The following is a 14,581-nucleotide window of genomic DNA, read 5'->3' as shown; positions in this document are numbered from 1 at the left end:
TTCACTGTCACATAACCATGGGGTTTTACACAGATTCTGCAACACTAGTATTAGTCATTTCAAATCTATAAAATGAATGTTAATTTATTATTGATAAAATAAAAATTATATTTCTTCATCATTAATGAGTTTTGTCAGTACTATTACTGAAACAGACAGTAGATTAGAAATTAAACCAGTTACTTGTGATTTCATATACTCTCAATTTTTAAAATGCCATTTTAAAGTAAAATTCAAATTAAAGCACAAAGGTATTTTGCTCTAATTATTATCCTTTCCATATTTTAGTGCAAAATAGACTACTAGAAACATTGTCTCATTTTTCTGCGTACCTCTTTTGGAAACAACTCTTTTATATACAGCAGCAGATTTATAGTATGGTAGAAAGAAAGATTAAAAAAAGAAAATTTCATTTGGCACAATAAATTGATTACCAAAACTTATATAGAAATTTCTCTATTACAGTATGTGTTTCTTGCAAGAAGTAATTCAAGGAAGTAACTAACTTACAAAATAAAAACTACTTTTCCTTAGTAGTTACACATAATTATGAAATGAAATATCTGTGATGCCCTCTGGGACCTTTTATAATTTATAACATCTACATATTTAAGCTGCACTTCAAACCTATTCTGTAAATCTGGTGCTTTACAAATATGTACTGAATTTAGTGTAATAAAATACTGTCTTCTTCTGAAAATACAGAATTCATAGGCAAGCACATTAATAATATACCTAGTGCTTTTTAAAATACTTTCAATTAATAGATGCAATAGATATTTCCTGAATTGATGTCATTCAAATCATCCAGGTCTTAAGACTACAATTATGAGAATGCACACCTTCAGTTACCAACTATAATAAGATAAAGGAATGGAAGATCTGGAAGCAAAGTAACTTAACTGTGAATGCAGTGTTATATAGTCCCTTCTAACCCTTATCACATTTACTGAATTCTAATAGAAATGTAATTTTTATAATAACTGCAGCCTTAGTGAAATAACAGGAGTCAACTGGATTTTAATCTAAAATCCAGATTAATCAATACCTATTTACTGAGAGGAAATCATTGCACTGGATACCACTGAAGACATAGGATAAGGTCTAGACGCTGCCCCTGGGATGTGGTCCTCTGTGAACAGTGGACCCGAACTTATAAAAGGACAAATCCCATTACTCTTATATTAGAGTGCTGCAGTTGCCTCTTGAAACTTAACTTGGTTTCACCAGTTAGCTCATTAAAATTATCTTAGTTCATTAACTTTTCACTCTTGTTACACTTTCCAAACCAGTATGTTTAAGAACCCTGCTCTAGAGAATGTTAATGGTGACCTATGGCAGGAGAGAGGAAGCCCCAACCTCAAATTAGTTTGGAAACTTCTGGGTTAAACTAAGTTAAAAATATCTACACTTGGATTTATATTAATACCATATTGAATCTCTAAAAGAGAAATACAGTATGCATTTCCCAAGCATACATAAACAGAACCTAGTTTTCTGATGTACTAATAATGCATTTAGATAAATATTTTATGTTTTAAAAAACTTCTATACCTCATTATTTTAAAATATTTTATCTGATTATCAGCACTTTAATTGTGTACATACCAGATACTATATTCTAGGCCCAGTCCAAAAAGGGGTGACCTCTGTCTTTTTGTGGCATCAGTCAGTTCAGTCGCTCAGTCCTGTCCGACTCTCTACGACCCCATGGACTGTAGCACCCCAGGCTTCCCTGTCCATCACCAACTCCCAGGGCTTGGTCAAACTCATGTCCATTGAGTCAGTGATGCCATCCAGCCATCTCTGCAATCCTTCTCTCCTCCTGCCTTCAATCTTTCCCAGCATCAGGGTCTTTTCCAATGAATCCGTTTTGTGGCCTGCTAATGTCCAATTTGAATACTAGTAGCTGAGACTGGAGCAGTATTAATTAACTTATAAAACTTATATAAAAGCACTCACCACAAAGTACTATAATGAAAAGTTAACGAATACTTGTATTTTTTCTAGACATATTTTTACACATATAATGTCTTATGTACCAATTAAATGTTTTCTCAATATAAAATATATTTAAAAGTCAGAAGCTGTCAAAATCATGATAATTAAGGAGCAGATCTCTAGAAATATTTAATTTCAGTTTCACCTTTTATATTTAGTCAAAGATTCTAAGAGTCCTTCCAGCAAAAAGTGTTTTAGATATAATTAATAAATCAAAGGTGAGCAAAGTTGCAATTCTTCTGAAGGATATAAGCAAGGGTAAACCACTGAATCTGCCCTCAAGGAAATTAGAGCAGTTGTGAGGAATTTTGATATATATATATAAAAAGTTAATGAACAGCATGTAAAAAACTCAGGGGAGTCACCATGGTTGTCATCAAGCATTTTATTAATCATCTGCTCTGCCTGCATTTCAGCATGATATTGAGATAGGAAATAAGCCATGAAAATTTTAAATACCTTTTCTCTCGGAACTTCATTGGCAACAGTGCCATGAAGACCGAATACAGATTTCTAAGTACATGTCACCTAGATTAAAGTTTTTAAAATGAAGTGATGGTATATATAAATTCAATAGAAATGTTTAGGATATCTCTTTTATATTGGTTTGTAGTATGAGCATTTTTATTTTAAAAGGTTTTTGATTATTATTCATTAGAAAAACAGCTGGACTAATGCTTTTACCACTAAATCCTGTAATCAGAAAAGTGGGAACCAATTGACTATATTTGGTTCCTTTTTAAGTGCTTGCACTGCAAAATATAGGTAATGGGGTTGAAATTAGTAATTAAGTATACCACTTAACCTTCCATTATAGTGCTTTGTGGTAAGTGCTTTTATATGAAGCAATTCATCTGGTAGCGACACTATATCTTTAATGAAAAGCATCTAAAGCATTGACCAGTACTGTTAGCCTATAATTGTCTGGAAGGCTTTCATAGAGAAACTAATTAGCAGAGGTAGATTTTATGCTCTTTTGGAGTGTATGAAATTTCTCATAACTCAACAATTCATGTTAGAATAAATATTGAATTTTCTGAATAGCAGACCCAGTTATCATTATACTCTGTGCATGGAGAAAAGTATAGAAATAATATTTTGCAAACCATTTAAAGTTGAAAAAGTCATTTCTTGGTGCTTATCAGTTAAAGCTCTAGAATATAATGCATCATTAATCCCTGATTTGTTCCTAATTGCAGTTAGTAAAATTTTCTCTCTAAACCAAAATAGACTTCCTCTTCTCATGATGTTAATCCACAAAGCCTAACATAATTTTACTTGCCTTAATCCATATAAATCACAATTACCTTTGAGGTTAAACTTTGGGGTTCATTTTTCTACCACAGTGTGCCAAAAAGATGTTATTTATTCATTCTACACAAAGTCCTGTCCAAGGAATAAAATACATCAAATCAACAAACATGTACTATATTATAAGAACTTTCTAGACTTACCATCTGGTTACAGAGATACATAAAAATGTTCAAGATTAATGTATTATATGAGAAAATACAAGTTTTATCATATCATATTCAGCTAATTTCTGAATAAGACATGCTAAGAAAACAAAGAGATAAAATTAGTTCCAAGGAAGCAGAGCCATTTTAGAGAGTGGTCTAGTTAAGGCTACAAAAAATATAGGAAATTTGATTTGGGTCTTGAAAGGCTAGATTTTTACTTATAGGGTGACATGCATTCATGTTAATGGGATTAGCAAGAACAGATAGTGGCAAAATAATTAGAAAGCTTTTAAAAAGCCCAGGTGTCAAATGATAAGGCCTAAAACAAGATGTGAGGGTGTGGGAAAACAAAGAGGTTGAACATAGAATACATTAGAAGACCCCATGAAGAGCCAAGTAAAAGGAGAGTCAGTTGTACTTTTCATTTCCTCTCTCTGTCTCTGTTTCTCTCTTAATCTAACCATGGATTATTCAATGTTCTGATGCTGCTGTGTGACCACCAGAATGCACTAGCTAACAATGAAATGAAAACCTGTGGTAGGAATGAGTATAGAAGACATAGTTTGGGTTTACTTAAAGTTTAGTCTTTTTGAAAACCTACGGATGTCAAATAAAATGGATTAGCCTCAAAGTTAGGAGTCCAGGGTTTAGTTGCTATTATAGTTTAAATAAAGAAAAAGTGGCAGTCTGGAGCAGTGTAAAAATAAAGCAGATAGTTTAGGGATGGAAGAGTGGAAAGAAAGAGGAATAACTCAAGGGGAGACTTTAAGGAGCACGTGTAAATGCTGTCTGCATGACCATTTAATTTGGCTCAAAGGTCTTATGGATATTATCTCTAACTCTTGGCTTTCTTAATCATCTTCAAAGGCTTGTAAAATATTTCAGAGCTCAAGAAAGGTCATATTGATGATTTCCCTTTAAATCCCTCAAACTTAATTTAGATTAATTAATTGACTTTTAGTTCAAGTCATGATTATTTATTGGTTAGGTATTTAAGCCATTCCATCATTTAAAGTTTCCTATTTGGTACCAAAATGTTCATTGATTTGAGTATTTTTATATTTTAAACTGAAAATTTAGTCTGTGTGATACAGTTCAGAAAAAAAAATCTCATTTATGATCATAGCACTTGAAGGAGGAAGGAACTTCAAAGATCTTCTCTTCCAGCTTCTTCATTTTTAGACAATAAAATGGAACCTTGGAGAGGTTAATGGATTTGATTAGTATAACTCTGCTAGTTTGTAACAGAGCCAAAACTACACGTAAAACTTGTCCACTAACTCTGTACACTTTATACTGTCTGGGAAAGAGAAACCAAAATGAAGAGAGATCATTAGATGTATCCTCAACACAGCAAAGTTGTATTCTTCATAACTAAATATTGTGTTTTACATGGTCAGTCATACTACTTCTGCTGACCCACAAAGACACACATACATACAATCTTATGAGTATTAAAAAAATACTAACACATGGAATAAAAATACTTTTCTTACAAAATCATAGTTTTCATCACTAGATTTTTGAATAACTCATTAGTAGGCACTGATTAATTTTTAACCTTACTTTAAAAACTTTATTAGCAAATAGAGTAAACCATTTATGAATCATAATATTTTACTGTTCCTACAACACTCAACCTTTAGGTTGACATACTTTCAAACTTTATATATTTGCTAATTCATATTTCTCAGCAACATCCCTTGAAACTTAATTTCAGTTACTAGAAAAGAAGTGGTTCATTTAGAGGATTTAGGTGTTAGAATCCTTCAGGATTATTAAGGAGAAAAACTAGATCTTAATAGAAAACTTGCCACTCTTGGTTAAATGTAGAGATACAGGAAAGGTATGACTGAGTTTTATTTCCCTCCTACAAAGTTAAGGCAGTGAAAATCTAACTCACTTATGGAAAATGATAAACCACACGGAAGATCTGAATCATTCTTTAAATAAATTACCAGCTTGAACCAACTCCAGTCGATACAGAGTGTGGTCAGTTCAGTTCAGTTGCTCAGTCGTGTTCTACTCTTTGAGACCCCATGGACTGTAGCACGTCAGGCTTTCCTGTCCATCACTGACTCCCAAAGCCTACTCAAACTCATGTCCATCATGTTGGTGATGCCATCCAACCATCTCATTCTCTGTCATCCCCTTCTGCTCCTGCATTCGATGTTTCCCAGGATCAGGGTCTTTTCCAGTGAATCAGTTCTTCACATCAGGTGGCCAAGTATTGGAGTTCAGCTTCAGCATCAGTCCTTCCAGTGAATATTCAGGACTGATTTCCTGGTTGGATGTCCTTGCAGTCCAAGGGACACTCAAGAGTTTTCTCCAACACTACAGTTCAAAAACATCAGTTCTTTGGTACTCAGCTTTCTTTATAGTCCAGCTCTCACATGCATACATGACTACTGGAAAAACCATAGCGTTCACTAGATGGACCTTTGTTGGTAAAGTAATGTCCCTGCTATTTAATATGCTGTCTGGGTTGGTCATAGCTTTTCTTCCAAGGAGCAGGCATCTTTTAATTTCATGGCTGTAGTCACCATAGTCGTGATTTTCAGTTCAGTTCAGTTGTTCAGTTGTGTCTGACTCTTTGTGACCCCATGAATTGCAGCACGCCAGGCCTCCCTGTCCATCACCAACTCCTGGGGTTCACTCAAACTCACGTCCATTGAGTCAGTGATGCCATCCAGCCATCTCATCCTCTGCCGTCCCCTTCTCCTCCTGCCCCCAATCCCTCCCAGCATCAGGGTCTTTTCCAATGAGTCAACTCTCTGCATGAGGTGGCCAAAGTACTGGAGTTTCAGCTTTAGCATCATTCCTTCCAAAGAATACCCAGAACTGATCTCCTTTAGAATGGACTGGTTGGATCTCCTTGCAGTCCAAGGGACTCTCAAGAGTCTTCTCCAACACCACAGTTCAAAAGCATCAATTCTTCAGTGCTAGCTCTCTTCACAGTCCAACTCTCACATCCATACAGTGATTTTGGAGCCCCCAAATAAAATCTCTCACTGATTCCATTGTTTCCCCATCTATTTGCCATGAAAAGATGGGACCGGATGCCATGATCTTAGTTTTCTGAATGTTGAGTTTTAAGCCAACTTTTTCACTCTCCTCTTTTACTTTCATCAAGAGGCTCTTTAGTTCTTCACTTTCTGTCATAAGGGTGGTGTCATCTGCATATCTGAAGTTATGGATATTTCTCCTGGCAATTTTGATTCCAGCTTGTGCTTCATCCAGTCCAGCATTTTGCATGATGTATTCTGCATATCAGATAAATAAGCAGGGTGACAATATACAGCCTTGGTGTACTCCTTTCCCGATTTGGAACCAGTCTGTTGTTCCATGTCCAGTTCTAACTGTTGCTTCTTGACTTGCATACCGATTAGTCAGGAGGCAAGTCAGGTGGTCTGGTATTCCTATCTCTTTAAGAATTTTCCACAGTTTGTTCTGATCCACACATTCAAAGGCTTTGGCATATTCAATAAAGCAAAAGTAGATGTTTTTCTGGAACTCTCTCACTTTTTCGATGATCCAGTGGATATTGGAAATTTGATCTCTGGTTCCTCTGCCTTTTCTAAATCCAGCTTGAACATCTGGAAGTTCATGGTCCATGTACTGCTAAAGCCTGGCTTGGAGAATTTTGAACATTATTTTGCTAGTGTGTAAGATGAGTGAAATTGTGCAGTAGTTTGAGCATTCTTTGGCATTGCTTCTCTTTGGGATTGGAATGAAAACTGACCTTTTCCAGTCCTGTGACCACTGCTGAATTTTCCACATGTATGGTACTTACATAATAAATTGTACTTAATAAAAAATTGTTGAATAAATCCCATTTCCTCATTCAACTTCAATGTTAAATATTGTCTTTTGCTCATGGTTTTTAGCCAAAATGTGCAGATGTGGATGGAAAATATTTATGTGAATATATAAATATTTGGCTATTTGATATAGTTAATTTTTTACTCATCCAAATTTTCCAAAGGAAAGCTTTCATACTATGAGAAGTCTGAAATTTCAAATATTATAGTAGTATTCAGTAGAATTAGTGACTAAAACTGTGACTTTTCCTTTGTTAATTATCTTCTTTCATTGTATTTAGTTTTTCTGAGGCTTTGGGGGCTTTTCTTAATGATCAAGCCTAAAGAACTTTTTATTGAGCAGTATATTAAACACATCTGCCTAAAATACTTAGCTTCAAAGAAATTGTATCCAAGGAGATAGAGAGAAATGATACATACTGACTTCTCACTTTTTCTTATATATTCTCAGTGATCTGCATTTTTTTTCTTTTTGTAATAGGAAAGATTTCTTTCAGTAACACAACCATATTAGGATTTTTAATTTTCTGACAAAAAATGAGAAAGGTTCCTTCATGGTTTGGTGGGGTTTAGTGTCAATTAAATTATACAGGCTGGCAAGCATAAATAATATAAATTTATCTTATAATATGACTGGCAGCCTTCCTTCATGATTTTCTGAAGATTCCCCCTGTATCTTCTTGTTCCCCATTATTTCCAAAGTACATTTTGGTTAATGATCATTAATTATTAATTAATATCTTTTTATTATGATAAGCTTACATTTTTATCATAATAAAGGAAGGTGTTGATTCTACTCCTGAAAAATACCTGGGTTAAACAGAGAAGGGCGTTATTATAAGATTTAAGTAAATGTAACAAAAAATGTTGACTGAGGAATTGGGTTCAAGGGCTTTTCTTCAAAGGTATTGTGAATGAATCTACCTACTGGTTACAAGCAATGAATTACTTATGTCAGAAACAAACAAAAAACAGTTGCTGCTATAAATGAAAATTCAGTTTTTAAGACCTGAGATGGAAATAGGTTTTCAGAAGCAGGTAAAGGCTGAAAGTCAGAGAAATTACATTTTAAAAGATATTAGGCTTTCAGGAAACTTCAGTTTTTGCAAGTGATTGATTGATTTTAAGATTTATAGGTTTTGTGACAGTAATTTTGTAATTTGATTATTGTCCAAAAGTATCTTTAACAGTTTATAATTACCTGAGTTTAATGGAAGAACAGCCATGTTCTCAACTTCACAATGAGTCTTTCTCTTAATTTTTTCTCCAGCACTCTGACCCCTCATTGTATCAAGAGGTTTTATCAAACTGCCCAGTAATATTTATATGTTCTTATGATAAATACAGATAACAGTATTTTGGTGTAAGATTAAACATTTTTTTTAATATTCTGCTTTTTTTCCCTCAATTCTTAATGTCAGCATTTGAATACCACTTATGAGTAAGACTGGTACTTTTCCTAGTATTTCCCTTTGTCTACCATCTACCTACTTTTCTTCTCTTAGTAGCTCAGGAATTAGTTGAAATTAAATGTCACTTTTTTTTCTAGTCAACAATGGCAGTTGGTTCAAGAGGTAGCAGAGCAGCATAAAGGTAAAAATTTCATACACTGATGTCAAAGTCCTATATGGAGGACAAAAATTAGGTAACTATCTTCAATTTTAGACTAATTGAGGTTAATTTTTCTTGATCTCCTTTGAATCTTTCCTGTATAAGAATCTGATAAATAGGGTATCTTACCTTTAGAAAAATATACATACATCTGCATGTACACAGAGTTATGCATATGATTTTTAGAAGTTGTGCCTCAGCATCCTTATGGCCCATTAACTTAGTTTCAGAACCTCTGCTTAGAACAAGCTTAAGGATGTTGACATTTTAGAGGAAAGAAATATAGTCTACTTAATGGACATATGAGGCAGAACCTCCTGCTACCCAAATGAAGCAAGCTTTCTATGAAATGTAACTGGTTTTTTTTTTTTTTCAAATCTTCTAATCATAACAACCTTCTCACCACTGATGTTGCCCTGGATATAACCTCTGCTAGTTTAGATAAAATGCTTTTTCCTTAATAGAACAAACCTAACTTTTGTACTTCCAATTAAAAAAAAATGGTTTCACAAATATGATTACAAGAATGTCATAATCCTTCCAAAAAATGGATTTTGACCACTTATACACTGTTTGATATAATTCAGGCATTGGTGCATTGCATAATAAATATGCTTAAAATCAATATGCACGATTTGAAGGTCTCATTCAGATAGATCTATTTATAAAACATCTGAAGACTGTTAAGTGTGATGATAAATAAGTGTCCAATGTAGTAAAAAAGACAACAGTGAGTATTAATCAGACACCTTTGGAAAATATTACTTTTTATTATTATGAGGACAAGGTAGTAAAGCCTTTTGCATGTGTAGAAAAAACTTTAGAACTCATGGAGAAAGATAGATTAACTATTTTCTCCCTGCACTAGTAATTTTTTACCTTTTTCTCCCTATCACATTCTTAACCTTGATAGTTTATTCTCTTATACATGTACTGAACTCATTCCAAGAGAACACTGACAACACACTTCCTTTTCATGAAAAGTAAATCCTTAACATAAAGAATGTTAACCAAGTTAGAAAAATATGTATTCAGGGTTCTATATTATGAATGAACTACCTCAAATGTGACAAACAAATGTATTTTGGACACTGTCCAAAGTTTATAATTTTAAAAAAATCTTTAGGGCAAGTATTAACAAACTTTTACTATAAAAAGCCAGATAGTGAATACTGTCAGATTTGCAGCATGTAATCTTTGTTACAATTACTAAATTCCACCACTGTAGGTCAGCAGCTTAGATAATAGATAATAAATAAATAATGGGTATGAGAAACCACTCCAGTATTATTGCCTGGAGAATTCCATGGACAAAGGAGCCTGGTGGGCTACAGTCCATGGGGTTGCAAAGAGTTGGACACTGCTGAGCGACTAACACACACACACGGCTAAGTTCCAATAAATCTTTATTTATAAAAATTGACAGAGGGACACATTTAACATGTAGGCCATAGTTTATTGACCCCTGATAAAAAGGCATGACAGAAGGACATAGGAACCAACCTGGAAGTGCTCTTACTGGTCAGAACTGGACCTATTTGAGCAACAAAATGAGTACAATATTGAGTTTTAACCCAAATAGTGAAATAAATATCTGTGAGCATGTACTGATATTAAGTAATGGAATAGATAGATAGATAGATAGATAGATATGTGAGGAAGCAGGGACACTGTTATGGAAGAATTCCAATAACCAAATGTAGAAGGATGATAGCAGCAGAAATTACTTTGAAGAGCTTCAAAGTAATAATTATTGAAGGCAAGATACTCACATAGATGCTAAACTGGATCAAAGTTTGAGTAGAGACTAGTAATTTATATATAGTCTAAATGTGTCTCCTCAGATGTGAAGAAAAGACTTTTGGTCTCAGTGGGAAAAGGCGAGGGTGAGATGATTTGAGAGAATAGCATTAAGGATTCATGTCAATGTATGGCAAAACCAATACAGAATTGTAAAGTAAAAAAAAAAAAAAAAGTACATTACCATATGTAGAATAGATGACCAGTGCAAGTTCAATGCATGAAGTAGGGCACTCAAAGCCAGGGCTCTGGGACAACTCAGAGGGATACGTTGGGGAGGGGGTGGGAGGGGGTTTCAGATAGGGAGACGCATGTATACCTGTGGCTAGTTCATGTTGATGTATAGCAGAAACAATCATAATATTTTAATTATCCTCCAATTAAAATTAATTAAAGTAAATAAATAAATGTGTCTCTTGCAAGGGAAAGATAGAAACTTTGCACAGAGAAATCCAGCAGACCACCTTAACTAAATGATTGAGTTACAGATTACAATTAATAAGAAATATGACCTCTTGCACCTCCTGATATAATACACTGAGAAACGCACATCATTTCTCTGTTACTCTATGTATTCTCAATAAAAAATTAGTGACCTCAATCTTATCCTGACAAATACAGTGTGGGAATCTGGACTGGATCCTGGAATACAAAAATGACATTAGTTAAAATCTAGTAAAACCAGGTAAATCTTTAGTTAATAGCATACTAACAATGTCAGTTTCTTAGTTCTGATAATGGTGTAGTAGTTAAGATACTAGCAGTAGGTTAAACTGGATACAAGTTATATAGAACTCTCATTACTATCTTTTACAACTTTTATTTAACATTTTTAATAAAACACTTTAGATTTTAATTTAAAAGTATATTTTACTCAATTCTGTATAACATTACTCTAGGAAAAAAAAAAAAGATTTTAAGCCACAAAACTTCTTGCCTTTGTAAAACTGGTAAGTCAGATGTAATTATTGTGACTAAATTGTACATTAACATGTTTATATGGTTATTAGGAAAATACAGTTATTTCTAAGGAGTAGAAGCTTAATTTCTGTAACAATCCAAAGGTGTAACCTAGCCTAATATTTTAGTTCTTAATTAAGATGGAGTAAAATAATAAATGTGAAAAGCTTTTGAAGTATGAAGCCTTTAAATAGGCCATATATTAAAATTTAAATTATGATGATGAATATTTTGTGTCAGATTTAGCCTCATGGGTTGAACATTTCTCAAAGAAAGACTTTCATCTTAAGCATTTAAAAGTCTGTTTTGTTTTAGCCTTATGAATTTTACAGCATTAGAAAGAATCTGAGGTTCCTATCCCCATCCTGCAAGTATGAGACTAACTTTCCTCATATTAAGTATTATTGAAATAATTTGTCATCTTGAGCATATTATCTGTACTGGTGGCCTGAACATTTAAAATGTCCACTGAGACCCCAAAATGTGAATATACGTAATATAAGTCTGTCTAGATATTACCATATGTATTTCCAATGAAGCAATGAAGCATTTTAGCTAGATTTATGAGATATAAAACTGGACAGAATAGAAGAACATTTAGCTTCATTTTTCTACATGGTGTGAACTAACTGATAACATGCCATAGTAATTTTTTAGGGTCACCTTTGCTGAAACATTTTAAAAGTCCACAAGGAGTCTTCAGTTCTCTCATTTATGATTTTTATTGTTCAGTTTGGCAGAGGAGTTGGATGAAGGTGTATTTTCTAGTTGGAGAAATAAACAGAAGCTTTTTAAAATGCACAGGTTTGCTTTGTGTAAAACAGGGACAATATGGTGGCACCCCCACTAGGAAGCAGACCTGGAGATCATTAAATGAGGCTTGTGCCTGATAGAAGTGAAGCTCACACAAAGATTGAATCCATTACATTGACTCAACAAGGAAATTGTTGTTGCTCAAGGATTGGGGTGAAGAGGTAAAGAGAACTTACCCCAAATCCCAGACATTCAAAGGGCTCATTTCAGTTCTTGCCTTGATAGGATCTATAATCTGCAACAGTGAGTTAGGTATTCTATGCTGGACTCTCCATACTGGAACTCTGGTGGTTTTTCTACATACATTGTCTCATTAACATAAAATCTTATAAGGCAGCTTTTAGTTTCTCCTTTAGATAGAGAAGTAAACACAGAGAAATTAGATTACTTGCCAAGGCCACACAGCCTAACACTCAGTCCAGGGCTCTGAAGTATTGTGTAGTGTTGTCTACACTATTTATTCTTACTCCTGGTAAGAAGAAAAATTAGTCTTGGTTCCCACAAGATTGCACCTTTGTTGTACTGAGGTCCTAATACCAATGGTTACTCTTTCTTCTGCCCAGATCTTGAAAGGACATTCAAGTGTCCCTTGGAATTTGTCCCTTGCAGTTATGTCCTCCTTTTTTTTCTTGGTTAATATTTATCTCAATGCAGAAATGAGTGCTGAATCCAACTTGTATACTCCTTTTAAACCCTAAAATTGTGATAGAAAATATGGACTACACATCAAATGACGAAGCTTTAGACTTACACTGTAGACTCAGCACAAGATTAAAGGTGGCTTAAGACCGAAGATTCAGGAGTCAGACTATCTGGGTTCAAATCTTAGTTGCAGCTCTTTGTAGATACATGACTTCTTGCTCAATTCTCTAACTTTTGTACTTCAGATTTTTGATCTGTAAAACAGGTTAACGATAGTACTTACCTCCTAGGGCTGTTTGAATTTTCAAGGAGTTATTAGTTTCAAAATACTTAGTTGTTAGTAAAAATCCTGGTGAGTAGTAAGTACTCAAAAAATCAGAGTAGTTTAGTTTTGCAATTCTGTAACTGCAATAGGTAGTAACATCCCCATGTTAATGTGTATTTTCTTCTGGGAAAAGTTTATCCTGTCTTTGCTGCCAGACATGACTCACATATATGGAGATGAGTCTTTCCAGAAACCTCAGACACGTCATTACCCACTCCATCCCTGGTGCCCTCCAAAACCACCTTAAGCCAAAACACCACAAAGACATCACTAAGCAAGAGCAGGACTCAAGGTAAATAAGTAACATAGAAACATTTTCTGGTTTAATTTAAGGAAAGGAGTATTGTGTGGTACTGAAGGAAGATTTCATGGAGGACAGGAATGTGGATCAGGTGTTGGTGAATTCTTTAAAATATAATACGTGAGCGTTAGGGAACCCACGCTAATGATGGAAGGCCGCTGCATATAGTTATGCAATTACTATTTTTGAGTTACTTATGTTGTTGTTTAATCACTAAGTCATGTCTGACTCTTCGCAACCCCATGGACTGTGGCCCCAAGGCCCCTCTGTCCACTGGAGTGGTTTGCCATTTCCTTCCCCAGAGGATCTTCCTGATCCAGGGATCGAACCCAGGTCCCCTGCATTGCAGGTAGACTCTTTGCCGTCTGAGCTACCAGGCAAGTTCTGAGTTAACTATAGGCACTCACCAATATCCCATCAGAGGGGATGTTGGAAGCTGGAATCCAGTCTGTGCATGGGTCAGCAAGCCATGGGTCCTGACACAGGGGCTGTCCCCTAAAGATTGAGCTGGCTTTTTCTCTGTACCAGGCACCTTCAACTTGTCAAACCTTTTGTCTGGTCTCTAACCATCAGGAGAGTCTCCATTTTCAGTTCTCCTCAACAGTGCCCTCTAATTAGGAGACCATAAACATTCAAAGAAGCACAATTCTGAGAGAGAAAAGAAACACTATTAATAGTTACTCCTATATAACAGGCACATACCAACACTGCCCTGGGCAAGCCAGAACATTTGTCACTTTACCTATAAGCTGCCAGGTAGAACTGAGACTTGTCTCTTACCTGAAGAAACTAGAATTAATCTTAGTCATTATACTAGGTGGATGGGTTTATTCCTGTTCAGGTGGGG

General features: G+C 34.7%; 1 protein-coding gene across 19 annotated transcripts in view; it reads left to right on the top strand.

Annotated features, from left to right (window-relative positions):
• NRXN1 (neurexin 1) overlaps positions 1-14,581 on the top strand; it is a 1,211,037-nt gene that overhangs the window by 1,020,224 nt on the left and 176,232 nt on the right. The gene's annotated exons all lie outside the window — the stretch shown is intronic.

The sequence above is a fragment of the Oryx dammah genome, unplaced genomic scaffold (assembly GCF_014754425.2).
Source record: "Oryx dammah isolate SB20612 unplaced genomic scaffold, SCBI_Odam_1.1 HiC_scaffold_25, whole genome shotgun sequence".
Taxonomy (NCBI): domain Eukaryota; kingdom Metazoa; phylum Chordata; class Mammalia; order Artiodactyla; family Bovidae; genus Oryx; species Oryx dammah.
The sequence above is the reverse complement of the archived record's forward strand: the minus strand, read 5'-3'. Positions and strand labels throughout refer to the sequence as shown.